The sequence below is a fragment of the Cyanistes caeruleus genome, chromosome 12 (genome assembly GCF_971803275.1).
Source record: "Cyanistes caeruleus chromosome 12, bCyaCae1.hap1.1, whole genome shotgun sequence".
NCBI classification, from domain to species: Eukaryota; Metazoa; Chordata; class Aves; order Passeriformes; family Paridae; genus Cyanistes; species Cyanistes caeruleus.
In genome coordinates this window covers 847,659-871,525 of record NC_141712.1, presented here as the reverse complement: position 1 = coordinate 871,525, position 23,867 = coordinate 847,659, and the positions used below count along the sequence as shown (strand labels likewise).

At 40.5% G+C, this 23,867-nt stretch overlaps 1 protein-coding gene across 7 annotated transcripts in view; it reads left to right on the top strand.

The window, feature by feature from the left end:
• The window catches only part of CDH11 (cadherin 11), an 82,544-nt gene that overhangs the window by 22,144 nt on the left and 36,533 nt on the right, over positions 1-23,867 (top strand). For all 7 annotated transcript variants that reach the window (XM_086848273.1, XM_086848279.1, XM_086848280.1 and 4 more), the window contains one exon: positions 18,552-18,673. The gene's annotated coding sequence lies outside the window, so the exon portion shown is untranslated. The remainder of the gene's footprint in view (positions 1-18,551; positions 18,674-23,867) is intronic.

Here is a 23,867-nt window from a genome sequence, read left to right as displayed (position 1 = left end):
GACTAAAAAATAAAACCTGTCCCAGACGTGTGTCTGGGTCTGCCCACAGCAGTTACACGAGGGTACTGCTGCACCCTCTTGCTTCTTGCCCACCAAGAAGTTTTCCAGCAGCACACGTGGCTCTCAAGCCTCCCTCAGCTGTGCAGAAAGCCCTTCATTATTGCTGATAACTGAGGGAACTGCCAGGGCCAGCTCCTGCTTCCTTCAGACTCAGTTGCCTGGCTTGTCTTTAGGTCAGAGCTGTGACTTGGCTGGTGCTGTGGGTTAGGATGGGCTCAAGCTGCTGCTGAGACACCAAAGGAGATGTTCAAGGGGAGAAGAGATACAAGGGCTAGGAGATAAAAATGTCAGGAACATTCATTTCCATGAGAGCCTTTGTGGGGTTATTTCCCTTTCAGCATTTCTGGTTTGTAAGCAATGAAACTGTAAGTTCATACTGTTGGAGTGGAGTACAAATACAGGATGAGGATCCGCTGGCACCAGATAATTTCTTTGTTGATAGGTTGAGAAAAGTGCTTGATAAACACATGATTTATATCATAAGATATTGTATATGTTACTGTATAGTATATATAGTAATATATACTCTTTTGGCAGTATTGTCTTTACCACAATTTTCTGTGCTGTTCTTTTTGTTTGTCCTACTTTGTCCAAAAGTTACATTTAATGAAAATGAGCTGCAGTTTTGGTTTCTACTTTATGTATATAGGAGAGAGATCTGACTCAGTGTTTTATGTTCCATATTTTTTATGTTTTATGTTTCCATATTGCTCTGTATTTCATAGATTGCTTTGGATTTTATTCGTTTATTAATTTCTCAACATACAAAAGTCACATGAATTAAGAAAATGTGCTCTATGCTTTTGGGATTTAGGACTTTGAAAGTGAGTTAGGTCAAAATAAGAGTTAGCAGTGCAGATGTACAGAAGATACTTTAGGCTATGAAAATTAAAAAGAACATGAACATTTTAAGGCATTTAAAACTTGCTGGGATTGGGATTGAAGGCAGGTGATGCCTTGGCACAGCAGCTGTACTGAGGTGATCCTGGCAATGGCATTTTGGCCATCCAGAAAAAGCTGTGCTCTTCCTAAAGACACTGTGAACCCCATCCTGCCTTTTCTCCAGCTGGAGCTGGTTCATCCAGAGCCCTGCTTAAACTGGGAGAAGTCACAGGATTTTTTACCTCCTGGTAAAAATCTGACCTGAAACTGGTACTGAAAACATATTTAATGCATGGCAGGAAAAATGTTAACATCAATTTATTGAATTGGAGTTCTTCCTTCCCAAGAACAGGAAGAATTTACTTTTTAGCTCTGTACTGTTTATTTGGAGAGGTACTAAATGGTGATGAAAGAGGTTGGAGTGCTTGCTAAATACTGTAGAGATCTCCAACAGCAACCTGAGCTTCTGCTCACATCTTACCAGGAGTGCAGAATAATACACCAGCACGGCTTCAGCTCTTAATAATTCTTCTAATGAGTTGAACTTGTGCTCAGCTTGTCTCCTTTTCCCTAATTTTGTGGGCCTAAAATCAGAGTATAAATCAGAAGCCACCTGACTGCCTCTCATGATGATGTTTATTGTTTCTGTGCAGCAAAGCCATTTATTTTGTTGGATAATAAAAATAATGCATGAGCTGATATAAGGCTTCATATCAATGGAAGTAATTGTGACCAGACCTGCATTTCAGCCCAAGTGGGGAGAATTACAAACCCTCACTGTGCTGTTTGTGATCGAGGCAGCCATCATGTTTGCTAATTGGAGCTAATGATTATGGTAAATTGGGATACAATTAGTTTGGATTTGACAGCAGAAGTGTTGGGTGTTCAACTGGATGGAGCTAATGAGAAATTCTAACTGTGATTATTATGGTTTATCCAAACAGATGCTCCTATCTTGCCATAAAATCATGGTCATGGGTTCTCTATTCCTTAGAATTTATGAGTTAAAATTAAACAGGTGGATGTGACAGGACATAGGGAATGGCTCCCAGTGCCAGAGGACAGGGCTGGATGGGATTTGGGGCAGGAATTGTTCCCTGGCAGGGTGGGCAGGCCCTGGCACAGGGTGCCCAGAGCAGCTGGGGCTGCCCCTGGATCCCTGGCAGTGCCCAAGGCCAGGTTGGACATTGGGGCTTGGAGCAGCCTGGGACAGTGGGAGCTGGCCCTGCCATGGCTGGGGTGGGGCTGGATGGGCTTTGAGGTCCCTCCCAACCCAAACCATTCTGTGATTCTATGACTCTAAGAAAAATATGCTCACTTGGTGTAGTTAAGAACTTAAAGTAATTGTTTTTAGATTATTTTAATAATATTACTTAATTTTGTTACAAGAACTCATTTAATGAAGGTCATCTTGCTTTTCCATTTGCAGTATGTTCATGCAATAATTACATCCTAACATTGTAATTGAAAATTAGTTAATCTCAGCAAAATACTCAGCAAAGACTTGTGTATGTCATCAGCTTTCCTCACCTGACTTAACCATTTGCACTGGCATGCACTGTTGGTGGAATTGTGTTTATTTGGGGGTTTTTTTGTGGGCTGTTCGGTGCATTTTGGGTTGATGTGATGTACAAGCGATGTGTGATTACCTTCAGTTTCCTAAATGGATCTGTACTTCTTGGAGTTTGGATCCTGATAGAGATATAAGAAATGACAACTTAAAAGGTAGCTGTGAATAGTTACACAAAATATGCTGTTTCAGCAAATGCACTTGAAAATCTGGATTTAGGGAAGCATTTGCAGATAAAGGGTCTGAAAGTGTTTGAATTTGATCAGAATGTTTTAATCTGAAATGAATATTCATAGTGTTTTGGCAATATTTGCATAGCTTTTATAATGGCTCATGGGTATATCAGACTACTTTCATTTTCTTATAGTGGAAGAAGAATGAATTAGTTGGGCTAAGTAGCTAAACACAGACAAACCCCTCTGCTTTCAGGGGGTTGGAGTGAGGTTCTCATCACAACTGATGGCTGAAGTTCTATCCAGGAGCCCAAGGCATAGCTGCTTATCTCTGTAGGGCAGAGCAGTGAAATCCACCGTTCTGCTTTTAGTCATAAAATCACAGAATCATTAAGTTTGGAAAAATCCTTTAACATCATTGAGCTCAACCAGCACCACTGCCATGTTCACCACTGTGAGAAAATCCTCAGCAGCCCAACAGAAATTCCTGTTGGATTCATATTCCTCATAATTCCTATAAAACTCAGCCTTGCTGTTCCATGCTCACAATTATTTTTATATTTGTTTATGTTGTCTCCAGGTCCAGAACTGAATCCATCTCCTTTTTTTCCCACTTAAAAAATGTCAGTGGACTCAAGAATCTAACAAGCCTTTTTTCCATTGCACTGGGCCACTTAACATACTTCCATCGCTTCTCTTACCCAAAGATGAAAATGGACTTGTGGGTCTTGCCTTTTATCATGAAGTTGAGAAAATATGGGTTTAAGACCAAGTACTTACAGAAAAAAATAATTATAAAAATTTCTTCAGAATTCCCAGATTTTGTTTTAAGCTGTCCACCCTTGCCATTGAAGGCATCTGAAAGCTTGTAGCTAAGTCTTTCTGATGGTTTTTAAATACATAAAACTTATTTTTAACCTTTTATTTATTGTTGTAAGCTGATGCTTTCGGGCCTCTGATGCCATTTTCTCACTGACATCTGAATGAGTCATACGGTGCTATTATTCATTGTTTTGTTATTTTTCCTCTGCTGCTGATACATCTTTTGATCTACCTGGCTCACAAATTCTTAAGCTTGGAATTCAGCTGCAAGGTTAAGCACTGCAGCCTTAGTCTTGTTTTCATGCTCTAATTTTTATTTAATTAATCACATGTGCATTTAATTAATACTTTCCAGTTATTTCCATTGACATCACCAGATTCTTCATACCCTTCAATATCTTCTGTATTCAGGACCTTTCGTCATTGTCCAATTCAGCTTTTAAATCTCTCCTATGTTTTAGTATTTGTTATGTGGTGACTAGAAGTCAGTGGGGTTTTGGTTTTGTTTCCTCTGGAGTTACTGGAACTTTCTCAGAATAACCTTCATTTTCCTGGTTGTGATCGTGGCTGATAACTGGATTCTGAAATTCAGCTTTTACCTTCCATTAATGCCTCATGCATTTTATTACTGAAGAGCTTAGAATAAATGGCAATTTTGAATAAAGGTTAAATGTAAGCAGGTAACTTTCTGGAAATGTCAACTTAATTTTAGCAAGATTATAAAAACTTTTTTTTTTTTTTTTTCCCAAAGCTTTAGAAGATGGGGCATGCTCTGTTTCTTAAGGGCTGCACAATCTGCAGCATTTTAGACAGTGACCCCTCTAACCAAATTTGGGTGATAGTTTGGTTGAGACTATGAAAGTTGGATAAAAGTAACTTGACCTTGAAGTTTTATTCACATCATTTTTATGTTCCCACAAACTTGTTATGACAGAAGTTTGTCCTCTGACTAATTTTAAATTTCAGAATATTTGATGGTTTTCCAGCCTATAATTGAGTTAAAATAAGGCCTATAAGGAACTTTCCTTCATCTGACTGACAGCACAGGTGATGCACCTGAAACCCTGCCTGCTGCCAGCTGATGAACCCCCAAGGAAGTGTTGCCTCTCTTTTGAACATTCTCATCCAGAGATTTTACTTATTTGTACAATTTACTTTTTAAAATCAGGCATTTTTCTTTTCTCTCATAATTCCTATAAAATTTCTGTATCCATCTAAGTAATTTATATATTAATTTCTTATGAATGTTTTCTGCAAAGTAATCTTGGGTTCCTTCTGAGGCCCCACAATATTCTAAACCAGAGGGGTTTGTCTTCTCCTGTCACCCTGAAAATTCAGTTTTCTGATCTTGTTGACACAGTTTCTAAAAACTTTCCCAAGACAGTGACTGTAAACACAGATATGTGTACATTCTTTCTGATACACGTCTTTTGATAGACATCTCTCGTGGCCACTGTGGTTGGAAAAGTTTTAACCTAACTATCCAATCCCTGGCTGTAGTCAGAAACTTATAAATACTAAGAAAATAAAATAAAACACTCTTTATTTCACCACACCTCGAGCTGTGTCTGTGTGACTCATTTTGTGTCCAACAGCGACACTCTCCTGGTTCATGTTAGTTCATGTGTTAGAGTATATGTTAATTAACAGGACATTTTAGGAAGAGTGTAATTTCTGGATCCACTCTTCATTTTAAAAACCATGCCTGCTCTATAGTTTGGGGGAAAAAAAAATTAACAGAGTGGCTCTTGCATCCTTGTTTTCCATGTAAGATCTTCCATTTCAGCTGGCACATTTTAAATATTGTGCTATACAGTTAACACACAAGATTGTGGAAGGAAAAAGAGTGGCAGGAACTCCTTTGGTTGTGAGCTGCAATCCCAGAATCCCAAAATAATTTGGGTTGGGAGGGACCATAAAATCCATCCAGTGCCACCCCTGCCATGGGCAGGGACACCTCCCACTGTCCCAGGCTGCTCCAGCCCCAGTGTCCAGCCTGGCCTTGGGCACTACCAGGGATCCAGGGGCAGCCCCAGCTGCTCTTGGCACCCTGTGCCAGGGCCTGCCCACCCTGCCAGGGAGGAAGGGAAGAATTTCTCTCTCATATCTCTCTAAACCTGCCCTCCTTGAGCTTTGTGTTGGAGGAAATCAGCAGGGAAGGAAAAAGAGGCTGCACCTTGCCTTGGTCCTTCCCTGCCACTGCAGCTGAGTCAGGTGTGTTCCCAGTGTGGTTTTGAGGAAGTTTAATATTGTAGTGCCCTTTTTACATTATTTGAGACAAACTTCAGCTCAGCTCCTTTAGTGCAATGTATTTCTTTTACCACCAAGATCTAACGAGTGCCAGCCAGGGAGCCACTGTGCCTTTGCTAGCACAAAGAGAGCAATGGGAGCTGAAGAACAAGACAAAGCCTTGCAAATCCCATTTTTCTGCCTTGCAAATGCATATGTACTGCCACTGAAAAATGCTGAAAACCCAGTTAATTTTGTCATGTGATTTGAAATGCAAAGGTCCTGTGTCCTTTAAGTGTGGGCAATAACCTTCATTCCAGTGCTCATATTATCTCTTCTTTTCTCCCCCTCTTGAAGTCTAAACACATATCAAATCTGTTTGATCTGCAACCCCAGATCAAGATATTATTTGTGTGGAGGGTAGTAGAAAACTTTGTGAAGTATCTCAGTATTTCTCAATACCAGCTCAGAGGGTAAGCTGCTTTAAATATATAATGTGAAAAATATAATGAGAAAAAGTTTGGATTTATGCCAAAAAATTTAAAACCTTTATGGTGGATTAAACTGTTTTGCAACTAAATACCGCTTTTCTCCGAAGCAACGCATTCCCTCACGCAGCTAAATACTGCCATATGTTTAAATTCTTGCAGGCCTCCTAAGGCTGACCCAGAAGAAATGTCAACAAATGTTTGTGAGTCCTTGTGGCCTTGTAACATTTCCTTTAAAAAGTGAAGAATGGAACAGCAGGAGCTGTAACACTCCCCCAGAACAGACATATGAAGGCATATGGCTGACATGGGAGCCTGCTGGCTCTTCCAAGATTGCTGGCTTCATTCTTAAGGATCTTTTTTTTATTATTATTCCTCAAGACAGCTAAACTTGTCTTTCTGCTTAATGAGTTTCTCTGTTCTGCTCAGAGCTGATTTTGGGATGCCTGCACAGCCCCTGCTGCACCATGGGAGAGCCCACAGGTTGTTCCTGAAAGTGGCAGATGGGGAAATCCAGGGAGGGTGAGATGTGGTGACTCCGAGCTGGGGATGTCTCAAAGGATCTTCAGGCAGCCCTGTACACACAGGAGTTTGGGCAGCTGGCAAGGTTTACTCTGTAGAGCATAAACCCAGTGCTGCCTCTAGTTCTGACAATCAAGATAAATTACATTTGCTCGATGGTGCTGAATAGTTGCACTTAACTTTCATTGCAGATGTGGGTTTATTACTAATTAATTAAAGGGTTTGAGTTTACTGATATGGGGGGAAATCTTCAAACGTACAGTATCTCAAGTTTTTTGCAAGTCAGAGTGATTTGTGTTTGTTAAAACCATTAGACTTCCAATAGAAGTTGTACTGAAAAAAATCTTTGATGCCTTGGATCACTTTTCTTCTTCCCTGTAAATGTCCTATTCTCCAACTATTATTTTTAATTAATTGAAATATTTATTTAATTTGTAAATTAAATAGTATTATTGTAAATTGTAATAAATTATTACAATTTAATATGTACTGAGGTAACTCCAGTCCTGGAAATCTCCAGGACACAAAACAATCAGCTTTGTGTAAAGGGTAAAAACAGCTCCACAGCTCAACTTCCAACTGCCCCTGTTTCATCTTCCTGAGAATGTGCATTTTCCCTCCCTGTTCCTAAGGCACTTGGGAATATCTGTGTCCATAAGTCCAGCTCTGCAGATTTATGTGTCTCAGAGGCTGCCCCAGGCCAGCTGGGTGGTATTGTGCATTATTACACAGAGAAGGAAAGCAGCGTGTGACTGTGCCTTGGGTGCTCATCCAGATCTCTTTTTCTGATGAAACACCAGGTCTTGCTCTCCAAGTTGCAACTTTTGATAATTTTTGTCTCAGTCCATTGTACTGTGTTTGTGGATATGCAGTGCTTTAAACCCTGAAATCTTGACCTTTTGAGTTACAGCAGTGGATGTTTCTCAATACCACAAGATATTTCTTCACAAAGTGTTTTGGAAGGTAGTTTTTGTAACTGCTCATAAAATTATACTGTCTTGATGTATGGGACTGGTGAGGTTTGTTTTCTCCAGTGTGGCTTGGGCAGTTCCTGTGCCCTGAAAACTAAGGGCATAAGCCCAGCATTTGAATAAAATGCAAACTATAAAAGGAAAAATCCAACATTTAGTGGAGTTTCTGTGGTTTATTCCTTGTGCTCTTTTTTTCTCTTGGCACTGCAGTTACAGTAATAAGAAAACAATAATATAAAAACAGTGAACATCTTGCATGAGATTGACAGAATGAATAATTAGATTTCCTTCTCTGAAAGGGTGTGGGGAAGCTTATTATTGCCGTTTGAAACCTCTCAAATGAATTTTGTGAAGTGTTCAGCCATAATTTAGCATGCAGAATGCTGGCTGTTAGAAAAGGCTGCAGTGTAATTATCAATTCTATGACTGGAGAACCAGCGAGGTGTTGAAGCTGAGCTGTCCACACTCTCAGGTAAACTCCTTAGGGGGCTTGTTTCCCTATAACTCAGGCTGACACTATCTGAAAACTAAATAACAGGTTTGTTTAGCCATGTTGAGCTGTCAAGTACTCATAGTCTCACAAACTCGAAGCTGATAGCACAGACGTGAGTGTGTGTTTATGTTCTCCGAGTAGAGAGCTCACCAAACTGAACATTAAGTGTGCAGACAGCCTGTCTTTGGCTCAGTTCCACAGCACACATATGGAAAAAGGTTGGCTCCCTGAAGAAATAATTATATGGCCATCTCATTCTGGGCTTAGAGCATCTCAGCACTGGTTGTGAGAGTAAACTCTGTCACGTTTTCAGCCGTTCCCAGGCGCAGGCGTTAGGCGCGGTGTCCAGCTGCTGGAGCTGAGGAGCACAGGCCAAAGCCTGCGGCTGGCACACGGCACCTCAGGCCAGCCCCACACCGCGTCCTGCCGTGCCAGGCTCAATGGGCAGCTCTCAGCACCAGCCCTGGGCCTTGGCTCGCTGGGGCCCGGCAGGCCGGGCACGCTGTGCTGTGCTAAGCACATTCATTCACATTTATTCAGCTCCAGCTCAGCCTGCAGCTCGGGCAGGAAGAGCTCACATCTGCCACAATGCACCGTGGAGATACTCCCAGCAAAGCTGCCCAAGGCCACCCAGGAGGCTTCGGTTATGGCGTGGAACATTCTTCCACCCCTGTCCATTTCAGCTGAAAAGGGAAAATGTTACTGCTGTATAAAAATTACTGCATTTATCTATTTTAGATAAGCTTTTGACAAACAGACTTTTCTGTACTTTTGGGGAGAATCACATTTCTGCAGAGCTGGTAAAGTGACTCCATTATTATTATAAAGTTATCTTTGATTTTTATTAGGAATTAAAATCATGGAATCATAAAATCATTTAGGCTGGAAATCCCTCCCAGCCCAAGGAGTCCCAGCTGTGCCCAATCCCCACCCTGTCCCCAGCCCAGAGCTCTGAGTGCCACCTCCAGCCCTTCCTGGGACACCTCCAGGGATGGGCACTGCAAACCTCCCATGGCAGTTCCAATCCCTGAGCTCCCTTTCCATGGGGAAATTCTCTGATAGCCACCCTGAGCCTCCCCTGGCCCAGCCTGAGGCCGTTCCCTCTCCTCCTGTCCCTGTTCCTGGGAGCAGAGCCCGACCCCCCCGGCTGTCCCCTCCTGCCAGGGACTTGTGCAGAGCCAGAAATTCCCCTTGAGCCTCCTTTGCTCCAGCCTGAGCCCCTTTCCAGCTCCCAGTGAGGTTATTTTCATTCAGTCTTCCATTTTCTCTGGGGATGTTAACACTGGGCACTCCTTGCTCAGTCCCAAAAAAAGCCACTGAAACTTAAGAGAGTAGTTGTGCTTCTGAAATCTGGTGAAATAGTGAAGACAGGTTCTCAGCTTTCAGCCAGCGAGAGCTTGTTGCTTTCTTAGTGTTGTTTTGTGTGGGGTATTTTGTTTGGTTGTTGTTGTTTGTTGGTTTTTGGTTTTGAGTTTTTTTTGGGGTGGGGGTTGTTTTGTGGGTTTTTGTTTGTTTGTTTGCTTCTTTTTATTAGGATCCTTTGATTTTTCCTAAATGCATGCTCTCGTTCACTGAATATTAGTTTACCACTTGATTGCCAGTGGTACTGTGGAGCTCATTTATTGTTATTTAAAGAACTGCCTACAGCACCTAGGACTATCTCCACCAAGCAATATCACTGACAGATACCAGCAGGAATTCTAACCTAATTGTGCAGTTTCTCTGGAATATGCAGAGCACTTGCTCTGTTATTGTTTGGTTATGTTATTTCTACTACACAGCCATTGTTTGGAAGAAACTGCCTAATGCATTTGCTTGTAGCTTGTAATAATTACACCACAGAAAATTAAAGCCTTGGTGTTATTTGGGCGGCATAATAAAGAGCACACAAATGTTAAATATTAATACTTTCAACTATTCTGGTTCATTTTGGCTGTGAACTTACTTCAGTATTATGAACATTTCATTACCTGCCTGTAGCTGAAATACAGATACATGGTCAAGTTACAGCTCCAAGAAAGGCAGGTTAGCAAATAACAAAGTAACTTCATGAAAAAATATAAGTGTGTTGTAATTTCTGGAGTGATATCCTGAAATGATAGCAGGTGGAAAATCATGTCATCTTTGCTATAAATATTGCTGAATTTCTGCAAGAGTCTATTAGTTGTGAGTAGGAACTGCACAGCAGGCATCAAGAAGTGCTCCTAGTCCTTCCTCATCTCCCAAGTTCTTACTCACTGATATTTAGATCTGCTTTTAATGATATTTTCTTTTAAATTGTATATCTATATGTATATATATATATGAAAAATATACATAAAATATATGTGTATATATGTTATATATACACAAATACATTATATTATGACAGTATCAAAATATCAGTTACTCAGTATTGTTCACTCCTGAAAACTGAAATTACCACTTAAAGAGGATTTGGGTATGTTGTTTATTTTAATCAGTAATATTTATCTTGTCTGTCTGCATTTTCCTTAGGCTTTCTTTTGTCAACATTTAAAGACTGCTTCATGGACAAATTAATGTGCTTGACATTGCTTTGTCCTTGATTGAGAAGCCAAGTGTGTAATGTCCTTTGAGGAAACACAAAAGGAAATGAGGAAAAGCCAGCGAGGAAGGGCAGAGACAGAATGGCTTCTGGGTGACCTAAAATGAATTTACAATCCATTTTCTCTTCCTGCCACCCTCCCTAGATCTAGACAAGCTATGACCTCTGGGAGTAGAATGGAATAGGAATAGGCAAAGGGATATATTTGGTCCAGAAATAAGACTGAATGAAACTTTTTTAAAAGCCTTACAAATGTTTGAAGAGTCATTGCTGGGTTTGCAATAGGTTCCCCAGAATGAATCATGAATCTTCCTGGGCTGACAGAGATATTCAGTGAGTTGAATGAGGCTCACAGAAATTCAGAAACATCAGATCTCTGTGGTGGCTTTGAACAACTCCTCTTTATTTATTAATAAGAGGAAGAAGGTAGGAAAAAATGTCCCTGAGACCAAAGAATTCTGTCTCTCTTGAGTCTCTTGGACGTATTCTGAGCTATTCTCTTTTATGGTATCTCTGATGTCCCAGAATTATTCTTCCTTGGGTGTCTCCAGTGGACCTGGAACCAGCAGGATGATTTTGTAGAACATTTATATAAAGATTTTTCCAAAGGTTAGTTGAATTTATTTTCTGTGCTGAGTGTCCCCTACAGCTTGACTAATGGGGGCATTCAGCATATACTTCAGTGGCTCTCAATTTTTAGGCTTTCTTTTCAGGTCACTAGAAAAGATTGATAAAAGAGAGCAGAAGAAAGCCAGAGGAAAGAAATAGAGAACAGCCTCCTGAAAGATAATATAAATAGAGCGCCAAATGCTACTGCCTCTGCTATGAATTTGCTCTAGAGGAAGGATCTGGCCATTCATGTTTAGTGGAAGAAAAGCACCAAAGAAGGGGAAAATGGTAAGGGGAAGAAGCAAACCAGAAGAAATCCCAAAACTGTAAGGCAAATTTGCCATAAAAATCTTTCAGAGCTGACAAGCTCCCAGTCCGTGGTGTCTGACATCTGCTGCCAGTGGAAGCTGAGCTCCACTGTGACTCAGAAGGCTTCAGAGCAGCTCTGTGTGCCTCCTGCACTGGCAGGAACTGATTTGGTATGCTCTGCATGTAGAATTTGCTTTTCCAAGAGAGAATATATAGAAGCCTTTTACTGGTAGCAGCTCAAGAACAAAGGTTTGAGATAATCTGCTAGACAACGAAAATAAAAAGTCAAGTTTTAGAGTACAAATGAAGTGCTTTTCCCACATGTAGGTAATTTGAATTATATACAGTGTGGTACATAGAAATATTTATTTAAGCATGAAAAAGTTGCATAATCTTTAATTCATATTTATTTACATTCATATACATCTATATAATGGTGCATGCACAAAAAGCCTATAGCTGCTTGCTGTGGATCCAAAATGCTTCCAAATTTAGATTTTAGAGGAAGCTCAGGGAATTTGGAAACATTGAAGCAGAGGGCTTGATTTATGATATTTAAAATGACAGAACACACCTGCCTGCAGGCCTCCCAATCCACTTGTCTTCCTGGTACCTGGATAGGATGGGGCTGCAGCAGCATGAGGATAATTAATACAGACTTCATCCTCCAGGGCCCATTGTTTGCCTCCGGGCCCTTGTGACCCAAAAGCAAGAAAAAGCTGATAAAGTCATATTGTACTGGGTGAGCAGAGGACTGGGCACTCGTGATTTGCAGAGGGCTTTTGGAGGGAGGTTAATTTGTTCCTTGTGGGCCCCCATGAACCTTTTCTGTCCTGCTGGGTAATTTGGCTTTAGATGGGTGAGATTTGGGCTTTAGTCTGCAGACTGTTAACATTCTGCAAATCACTGAGATGTGATTTTGTCTCTCATGAGAGCACACAGCTATTCTGCTCCTGAGTTTCCTTTCTGCCCTGGTTTGTGCTCTCCCAGCTGGGTGTTGGGCTGGTGGATGGGGTTTGGAACAGGATTTGGCAGAGCTGCTCTGCTCTCCCTGGCTCCTTGCCTGTGCCACTGCACTCAGCAGTGTGGATGGGCAAGGGATGGGAACACCAGGGAAAATATTTGGGCAGAGTATAAAGTCAGAATAGCTCACAAGAAAGCGAAACAGGCTGTTAACCTGCTTAGAACAGAACCTTGTTTGTGTGAAACCTTCTCTGCAGCTCTTGTGTTTTGTCCTTCTCATGTGTGTCCTGTACAAGCCATCCCCCTTGAGTGGAGAGGTCCTTTCCTTCTGGATAATGGTACAGGGCTCTACAACTTCTTGAGTCAAATTCTGGTTTTGAGCCTCATTTTATGTCAGGCTTCTTGGGTTGAGAACAGCTCCTGCAGGACTGAACCCTGTGTGTGGACACAGGCATTAACCCTTCCCTACCTCGGAAGCAGAAGGCAGCAGAGCTGATCTCAGGTACTGCAGTGCTGTGCTGGTGCAGGGCAGTGAAAGGACACTGTGTGCTCAGCACAAGCACGCTCCTGCCTGCTGCAGGGTGCTCAGGAGCAGACAGAGCAGGGAAGGCACCCCCAGCTCTGAAATCAGAGTTATTTACCCTGTCACTGGGGGTGTGGGGGGAAGGCAGATTATCCAAACTCTGCTTTATCCTTTCTGATGCAGTTCTTGTCCTTTGCATTGTTCAATCCATCGATGCACATGATGCATCTTTCAGCACAAGATGGGGAATCCTTACCTGTCCGTGCCCACACAGAGTCCCTGCTGCTGCTGCTGTCAGCTGTGGACATTAATAAGGTGACAGCCTCAATTACCTAAATGAACTTTGAATTTGAAGCTGCTTTTATGAAGTGCAGTTGGACCAGGTGACCTCCAGAGCCCCTTCCCACCTGAATTACCCTGGGCTGCTGTTGCTGACTGTGGAATTCCCATTGCTTGGCTCAGCTGCCTGGAATAAGAGGTAAAAGACAGATTCTCCTGCAAGGTGATTCCAAGCATGAGCCTATTTAGTTTTAAGATAAAGGCAAGCAGGAGCAACTTTTATACAGCCAAGGGCACTCATCCTGGTCAAGGCCTCCAAATCCATATTCTCCAAAAGGGTTAAATAATCCCTGTTGTACACTGAGATTTAAAGCCCAGTGCAGATTAAGTTTTTTCTACCTAAACAGAGATTATTCTATATAAAAATACGGTGTGGTGCTGTGGTGTGTAGCAGGGACTAGAATAAAACTCAGAAAGCTGGCAGGAAGCAGATTTTAGTGAAGCTGTGTTCCTGAAATGCAAATTGCAGAAATAATCAGAATAACTTAATGCAAATTATATTTGTGCAGATGATCCAGCTTTGGGAGAAAGGAGAGTTTGGGTAGTGCATAGCACAGAACAGCAAACACCAAAAAATAGCATTGAGGAAATCGAGTTTGTAAACGTTATTTTAAGACAGAACTTATACCTACATCTTTAGAACAGTTAATTATTCACTGAGGAGAGATGTGAGAGAAGAAATGGGGAAGCTCTGCACCCAAACAGCAGAGATCCTCAGCTGGCGTGTGTGGGAGATCTGCGTTCCAGCCTCTTTCCCTGGAGTTTTATATGGATTAGTGCATTTTTCAGAGGTGAAATGTTTTATAGTGTGCCTTTGTTCACTTTCAGCAGTGGCTCCAAGGTTAAGTGATGTGTGGTGGGGACAGAGTGCAAATTCATGATAGAACCAGGGAAAGCTCACATATTCCTAAACCTTTGTGATGGTGAGCTCCAGCCTGCATAATTTTTATTTTAAATTACATTAGCTTCCTTTCTTTTTCCTTTTTTTTTTAAATTTTGCCATTATTGTTGTTGTTTATTGCATACATTCCAAATATTTAATATGAGTGATCTGTTTAATATGCAGGTTATGAATTTCTGCATTTTTTGCAGGCTTGTAATAAATAATCACATAGGGGGAAAAAGCCCTTCAGCCACTCAGTCCATTGGCCTGGGCTGTGTAAAAACCTTGTTCTTTGGATTTGAATAAGTAGTTTATGATCAATAATTCAGTCAAGAAGTTTTGCCTTCTCCAGGTTTTAATTCTGCCATACAGATGTCTCTGGCACTTTGAATATGATCAGCACTCTTTGCTTGAGCAATAATTTAGGGTTTTTCTTTAATCATTGTGTGTGGTGTCAGTTGTGTTTCCATAGGCACTTCTCCAGTAAATTGTAATCAAATAACCATTTATTTGGAAACCTGAGGCAATGCAGTTCTGACTGGGTTAGAAATGCTTTTTGAAGTATCATATCTGTCGTGTTGCTTACGACAATATATATGGAATATTTTAGTCTCTTTCAGTCATTTCTGTGGTATTTACAAGAATTTCCATTTGGCTTAAAAAGAGTTGCAAAAATCTGGCACCATTTCATTTCAGAAACTCATCCCTGGTGTTTTTGGATCTCTCAGTAAGTGGGACCTAAGCATATGTACTTAGAAATCCACAGTTAAAATCCTTTTATGATTGTGAGTAATTTGTCTCTATTTCATTTTACACTCAGATATGCTCCCATGTTTATATCTGGAACTGCTCTTCTTGAAATATTTAATTTTAGGGGCACAGTGGATACAATTTTTCTCCAATTTGAAATCTTTGTGGATTTCTACTATTTTTCATCTTTTTGATAAGAGTAATGTACCTGTGTGTTTTCTAGAGGGACAAATGTGTGTAGAGTGCATCAGGAAAAGGGAAAATTAAAATAAACGGAGGTTTGGGGTGGTTTTGGGTTTCCTGTGCATAAATATCATATTTTGCATGCACCTCGATTGTATTGGTTTATTCACTTTGCCAAACGGCCCACAAAACTGTGAATATTTATTTAGTGGTATTCCTAATCGTTTTTCTAATAGGGAATTATTTGGTTACAAAGAAAGACATTTGTAAATGAAGCAGATAAGCCCTTTGGCAGACAAGGAGTGTTTTGTCCAACACAAGAATTCTATTGTCCACTGCTTTAGTTGTCAAGTGCCTGGGGAGCCCAGGATTTATGATGATGTTACAATGGCCCTTTCAGAGGGGACTCTAAGAAGCTGTGAGATTCCGTTCCTCTGCTTTTCAGACTCCCAAATCTTTTTATCGTGCGAGGACAATGCCGGATTCAGCTGCTGCTTCGGCCCGTTTCACATCAGGCATTGTGCAATAATTACCATAGTGACAATGGGCAGGGGGCTCCTTCCCCTCTCCCCAGCCCAGCAGCCAAACTGCTCCACTTGTCACTTCGCATAAACCAACTCTGAAGCCACGACTTCTTTTGCCCCAAAAAGTCTTGTTAGGCCGTGTGCCTTAAAGAGCCGCCCTGGCAAATCTGTTTGGAACATTGGAACTGTTTAATGGATTTATTTTTTTTTTTAAGTTTTATTGTAATTGGACTTTGAAACAGCCTTCTGTAAATACAGCTGTTGGAAGGGTTTGGCTTTTCACCCTTTTGTAAGCATTATAAAGTTATTGGAATTACTGAAGGCATATTCAGCTGCAGAGAGAAGAGGAAAATAAAAATGTTATACAGTAAATAATAGGTGTCTGATAAATGAAATGGTAATAGGAAGTAAATAGGTATCTGGTACCTAAATATCAATTACTCAGCTAAACTGTTCTGTCTACAGTCACAAGGATGAAAATAGTCTTAAATGATGCTTTTAATGAAAAATGACATCTGGAGGATCTTCTCCTTGCTTGATGATAATATGAAGATTTATTTACTTCTAGTAATGGTTAATGCTACAAAAAAAAAAATCTGTTTGTAACCCCTGATATTTGTTGCAATGCAGTGTAACTGAAGAATAGAGGCTGTAATTGGCAGTGATTATTTATTATAATTTATTATCCATTATTCTTTAAGATGCTTCCAGCCCAGCCCACTCTGGTTCCATGGTTCCTTTTGCAGGTGGCCAGGTGGATGCACAGGAAGAAGTTAATGGAGCTGCAGGTCAGGTGGGGACTAGCAGTGTCTGTTATCAAATCAAAGGCTTCTAAAAGCAAAACAAGAGCTTAAAAATTGGATGGTAGGGATATTTAAGAGGATATTTTGAGAAGTCCTTATCCAAGGAAATTCAAATGTCTTGGGCATAAAGGAATCTTGAGCGGCAAAATCATCAATAAAGATGTTGTTTTCTGTAAAGATATTGAACAAATTATCAAAATGAGGGAGTTTATTCAGTTTCAGTCATTCATATGAATTGTGAATTAGTTCAAAAGGGTCCTTTATGAAAAAAAATTACTTACAAAATGAATATATTTCAAAGTGCCAAAGGTACTTATTTATAGCATGAATGTGTGGAGTACTTTAACAAACCAAGTATTTTATATTAGTGGCTCAGTCATCACACAAATCATCACAGAGCTTAATCTTATCAAAATCCACTGTCTAGGAATGTGCTTTTATGGCACATGTATTCCAAATTTTTAAAAGAGACTCAACATATTTGCAGTCGTCAGAGGCCACAGAAGCCATGTGACTTTATTTCTTCCTTTGATGGAGCAAGAGTGAAATATGTTTGTGCAATGTGAATATAAAATAGTCAGTCAATGCCTGTTTCCTTTTCAACACTTGTGCTAGGAGCTCTGAAATTTTGTGCTGCTGAACTGGGTTTTTTGCAATTAAAACTTGATTAGTTTAGTGGGGTTGAAAAGTGGATATAAGGTGAAGGATTGATACAGATCTTATCTTTAACAGTTAAACACTACAGAAAATTGCCGATTTGCATCTATCAGCCCAAATTAGAGAGGGTTTTTTTTAATAATTAGGTCTAGAAATTTTCTGTTGATAAATTTGGAGGTACTGGGGAATCTAGCCTTATTTCCTTGGGTGGAATGAATTTTAGTCCTAGAATTCAGTTAGGGCTCTTTAAGTGTCTGTCAGGGTCCCAGATGAACCTCAGGAATGCAGTGTCTTCACCAATAGGTAACAACAGATCACACTGAGTATTTCCTTTGCATTCAGCCACATTAATTACATTTTATCTATATTTTAACTTGTGTAGGGGCATTATCAGAAGCACCTGCGATGACGAGCTGTGAGGATGACTGCTCTGTGAAATTGTGACCATCCTTAACTTACCAATTTAAATTCAAGACTTGTCATGAGAAATGATTCAGCAGGTTTCTTTTTGTTTCTGCTCCCTTTGTCCAGACTGACTCAACTTCCTGCCCCATATATGAAAGAATTGTAACCACTGAAACAGCTGTAGGTGAACTTCTTACAGGCAGAGGCACCTCTTACTTGGTTTTGTTCTTTTTGCTTCAGATGTTTTATCTTATGTATTTTTTCACTACTGTAGTGGCAGTTCAGCTTCCTAAAATAATGTTCTCCCTTTTCCATAATCATGATAAACCCACTAATTTTCTAATATGCCTTTAGAGCACTTAGAAATGTTCAAAGCACATCTTGCTGGTTAATGGCATCTGCAGCTGTTCCTTTTTTCACTACAGTGTGTCTTGTCTTGGATAATGTTGCCAGAACAGATTTTTTTCCATAGATAACACAAAAGAGATGTGAAAGAATTTTGATACAGCCTCAAGCATTTTAGTTATGGGAACACTGTAGCAAAAGTGAGTCTGTTAAATGTTCCAGGTTGGATGGGGCTGGGATGGTGGGAGGTGTCCTCCCTGTCCATGGAAGAGGTGGCACTGGGTTATCTTCAAGGTCCTCTCCAAATCTGGCCTTCTGTGATTCTAGGTAAAGGCTATTTATTAATTATAAGTAGTATTTAATTACTTATCTCTAAACTCTCTTTGGGCTGCTCTGGTAGTTCACAGGCAGATTTTGGTTTCCTTTTATTATGGTCCCACGACTGGTTTGGATTTCAAATGGCCTTTTTTCTTTCTTTGCAGCCAGAGCTGAAGTAGTGGCTGAGTGGCAGTAGAGGGCTGACAGGTGTGGCAGCTCCTGAAGTGGCATTTCAGATGTGTGGAATATGCTACATCAACTGGCAGCAGGTTTCCAGTGGGTGAAGGTAAGTCCTGCATCCAACCCCGTGATCTCCTGAGGGATGTCAGGGATCCATGGCTGGGACCTTGTTTCTGTAGTGTCCACAGTGTTTGTGCAATACAGGGAACATTTCTGCAGGCACTGATCCCTCAGAGAGTTTAACCAGAGCTCCTGAGAGCTCTCAGCTGTAGGACACAGACCATCCTTCTACCTCTGTACTGCACAGTTTGATAAGGGACAAGTTTTGAATCCCTGTTGTTGAATTTCTTGTTTAAAACATCAGAATATCACTTGAAAATTCACAGCAGTGGAGCACTGAAGAACAGGAATGTAAGAATTTTTCTGATGTTTAGGTTTACAGCTGGAAGTGATCAGTCAAACAGGCTTATACTTTCCTTATTCTAGTGAGTGAGTAATTAATTCCATGTTTGGACTCTTTCTCTGATATTTTGTGCAATACCATTGAGCTCAATATAATTACTCAGACTTGGGTTGGGAAAGTATCTTCCTGGTGACCCTCAGGCTTCAGAGAAGGTGGAAAGTGTCAAAGTAGAGAGTGTGGGAAACTCTAGACCTAAAAATAGTTGGATCTGCTGCTCTTATGCCTTTAATTTTTCAACTCCTCTGAGATTCTCAGTTGTGCTGTTGCTGTGATTCCACAGAGGTGAGAATTGCTCACTTATGTGTCTATTGTTTGTTTTTAGGTTTAATACAGAAACAGATTAGGTGTAATAGATAATAAATATATAAACGCTGTCATTTTTACAGAATCAAAGGCAGAAGCCCACCTAATTTGTGTGGGATAAAAAGTATAATGCCAGGATATTAAAGCTCTTTGTCTTGCTGACTCATTCACAGCTTCTACATTCAGTTCACTCAGGTCTTGCTTGACAGATGCTTCATTTCTGTGAAAATGCCCTTGAATGACAATTACCTTATTTCTGGCAGCCAAATGGACCAACACTTCAACATCCTTGTGAGCAGCTCTATGGGCTGTGTGTGTGGTGTCCTCAGAGCTGGGGACAGGACTGCAGCAGCCAGGCTGGGTGACACCAGCAGAGCTGGGTTCGATTAACTCCTGAGCAAGGGCAGAGCTCAGCATGGCAGATTCTTGTCCTGAACACAAAAGCCACATTTTGCAAACAGTGCTTAGCTTTTGTGCAGATTCAGTTTCTCAACTGAACTATTCTAAAGAGGGTGTCGTTTGAAGCTTTCCTGACTAGGTTTCAAATTCATTCTTGGATATCAAGAAGACATAAAGAAAATATATGAAATTAGTTCTGTATGTCTCTGTTCCATGCACAGTTACATGAATTCACCTCTTTAGACATTTTCTAATACCTCAATTCATGATTTAGTTCAAGCCCCTTTCAACTCTGCTTGTTCTTGATTCAGAGTCACTTCCAAACAGACTTAATTTTTAGAAATTAAAGGACTGTGAGAAATAAGCTTAAAGGAAAACATCCCATCACTCTCACTATTATGTGAGATAAATGAATTTTAACTGGGTCCCTACCCCAGTTTTATCTGACAGTGTTGTGTCTTTTTCATAGACTTCTTTGCATTTCAGAGTTAAAGCAGATAATTTGTGAAAGCTTCCTGCAGAGAGGCTGTGGGATGTTCTCTCTGCTTGGAGTGTGAAGTGTCTCCCTTCAAAAGAGGAAGAACAAGAGCTGCTTTTGTTGATTATCATGTAAACCTGGGATTCCATATGCTTCCTAAATTCTCTTCCCTTCTTTTGAAGAATCTTTCTTAAATTACTTCCAGCTGTGCCTATTCAGGAATGCAAATTTGCTGTTACAGTATCTGGATAATGACAGGAGCTGAGAAGGTAAAATATTCATGTTTAACTATTGTTGATGGAAGAAGGAGCAGTGGGGCAGACAGCAAGGCCTGCTGAGCTGCTGGGGGCTGTGACACAGCCTTAGCTCACTCACTACAGAAGGTGACCAGGAGCTTCAGGAACTGGGAATATCCTGACTGGACATTTCCTTCCTGTGCTACTTGGACTTTCTAGACTGAATTTCAAGAGAGACTGAGGATAAGCATAATAGATATGCTATTAGCATTCCACATGAATAAAGGGTCCATAGGACCCAAAAAAAGAGTACTCTCATAGAATCATAAAATCAGATAATCCTAGAATGGTTTGGGTTGAGAGGGACCTTAAAGCCCATCCAGCCCCACCCCTGCCATGGCAGGGACACCTCCCACTGTCCCAGGCTGCTCCAGTCCCAATGTCCAACCTGGCCTTGGGCACTGCCAGGGATCCAGGGGCAGCCCCAGCTGCTCTGGGCACCCTGTGCCAGGGCCTGCCCACCCTGCCAGGGAACAATTCCTGACCAATATCCCATCTAAATTTCCCCTCTGGCACTGGGAAGCGGAAGCCCTTGCCCCTTGTCCTGGCACTACAGCTCCTGATGCAGAGCCCCTCTCCAGGTTCTCTGCAGCCCCCTCAGACCCTGGAAGGTTGTAATGAGTTCATCACACAGGATGAGAAACTGAAGTTCACTTCCTGAATATAGAAATTAGTGCTGTATAATGCATAATTTGACTCTTTCATATATAACATTTAATTCTTATGTAGAAAGACCATAATGGGAAAAGCAGGCTGTTCCTGATGTACAGAGCAGATCTTGGAAGGAAATTCCTCTGTAGCTTTTTTTTTGCACAGATGCCACTGTGAGGAAAGAAAATTAATTTTCACTTGGAATTCTCCTGTTCTGCATGTTGAACCCAGCCTACATGTCAGAGCAGTGTTCCCCCTCCAGCTGCCTGTTTTATCCTGTCTCACACCTCTCACTTTGCTTCTCAACAAATATCCGCTTCTGCAGGTTTTTAAAACCTGAATCTTGAATTCTCAGTGTCAACCCACAGAACAGACACTCAGTGTACCTGCAGGATTAGCTCATTACATGTATTTTAGGATGGATATTAGTAATCTAAATTAAACAGGCTCACATGGGAGGGCAAAAGCTTTGATTTTTGTAGGATGACGCTCCAAAGTACAGGGAATCCCTAGGTGGCTCTTAAAGAAAGGCATGAGAGTGAACTGTTAAGAAGAGTGTCATTTCACATAATCTGTGCAATGAGATGGAGTCTGAATTTATTACTTCTGCTTTTTGGTTTTCTTCAAGACCTTGGTTGACCTGAAAAAGCTTTGGAAACGTTGTTAGGATAATTATAAGACAAATTCTGGTCAAACAGATACCAAAGAAGAATGATTATTTTGTTAGAAATTGCAGAGGCTTCTAGACATCAAGTGGGGAAATGCATTGACACTGTCCTGTCTCTGATGGTCTCAGTACCTCCTAAGATGGACATTTCTGGTTATTATCTGCTTTTTGAAATAGAAAATTACTTACATGCTACCTTGAAAGAATCTTGAATGTAGAAGAACGTTGAAATGAGTGATTTGTTTTTGGAAGCAATGAACTCGTACCTGAGCTGAAATTTAGCTTTTCGTGGCAAAATGTTTGTCCCAGGCGGAATCCTGAAACAACTAAGTCATCCCTGCATTTTCCCAGATTTCTGGGGAATCGCAGCCCTGTCTGGGCTGCAGGGTGGAGCTCTGGAGCAAGATCTGGAGCACCCTGGCTGGGCTAAGGAATGGGATCCTCCTGAAATCCTCCACCAGGATGAGATTCCCTAAGGAATCTGCACTGCACAGCCAGCAGAGAAGAAAGGACATTAAAAATTTGATCCATTGACTGAAAAGCTCCCCAAAACTCCAGTCACATCTTGGTCAAAATAAGCTCCAATACTTGGAAATTGTGCTCTGATAAAATGAACTTCTGACAAAACTTCCACGGTTACTTCAAAGGTAAAAAGTGGGAATTAAAAGCTAAATCAGAGTCTTTCTGAAACAATTTTAATGGGAATTTATGGAGAAAACTGTTGTCAGCTTTAACGGTAAATATATAAATATACAGTGTGTATATATCCACACACATATATACCTATCTACATATATATGTATATATATATAGTTGCTTACTTTGTGTTTTAATAATGATGATGACGGCAAGGAGGAGAATAATAGCATATTTAAAATTTATACTATAGTGTCTCCAAGAAAAAGTACACACAGCCAGGGATAGAAAAATAAACCCAAGAGAAAACTAAATAGTGTGCCTTTCACATATTTATTACATATGAAAAGATGGCTGGGCACCCAGCCTTTCAAGGTTTCATATGCAATAAAAGTTATTTGAATTCTACTCAGATGTTAGTTTGCTGTCTCAAAAAATGGATGTATTCAGTATGCCATAAAATAAATCAAAATCTAGTGTATTTAATTCTTTTGAGGTGTTTAACCCAGGCAGTTACTACATTGTTAGTCACAGTTGAAGAAAAACTTCTTAAAAATGTGTCTTGCAGGAACACTTGCTGATATAATCATGTAGCAAGTACAATTTATGTGGCTTTCCTCATCTGTATAAATACTAATAAAGACACACAAGTGGTGATTGGTAAAATCTAATGTAATGCAAAGATTTTTCCCTCTCCATTCCTGACAACCTGCATTTGCAACCACTCAGTTACTTTTATTTTTTAAATGGCTTTTCAATTACATTCTGCTGCTGTAGGGGAAAGCTTTTTGACAAAGGCATGACATAAACCATTTCTATTGCAGCTCCATCATAGTTCCCACAGCTAAACTAGACTGGACAGTTCATTAAAAAGAAAAATTAATAGTACAAGGTTGTAGGGAAACAATAACAGATTATGACTGGCCTGTGGCAGCCCACTGAATTCATGTAGTGGAACAAAAGTGATTCCCTTGTCTCATAAATGAAGGTTTGTTCCAAGGTTTTAGGTGAAGTCTCTCCTTCTGTTCCTTTACAGGAAAAAGCTGTCCAGTTTGTGGTCTATAAAAGCAATACTTGTAATTACTGCAGGAGAGTTATGTGGATTTTTTGGGATCAAAATCACCCATTTGATAATCACTGAATACATAATAATAAACATAACATCAAAGAGAATGGCATAGAACACAACAACTAAACAGATACATTAAAGCAAAAAAACAATATCCTCTCAGGGCTGCTCGGGGCAGGAGGGACAAAATGAGAATGCAGTCAGGACTCGATCCTATTTTTTCTCTTCTGAGATAGTAACTGCTCTAGACCAGGCTAAATTTGCTAAATTCAGTGTACCAAAGTGTTTGTAGTTCCATGGCAGTTCTTTCAGGTCTGCTGAAAGATGCTACCTGTGTA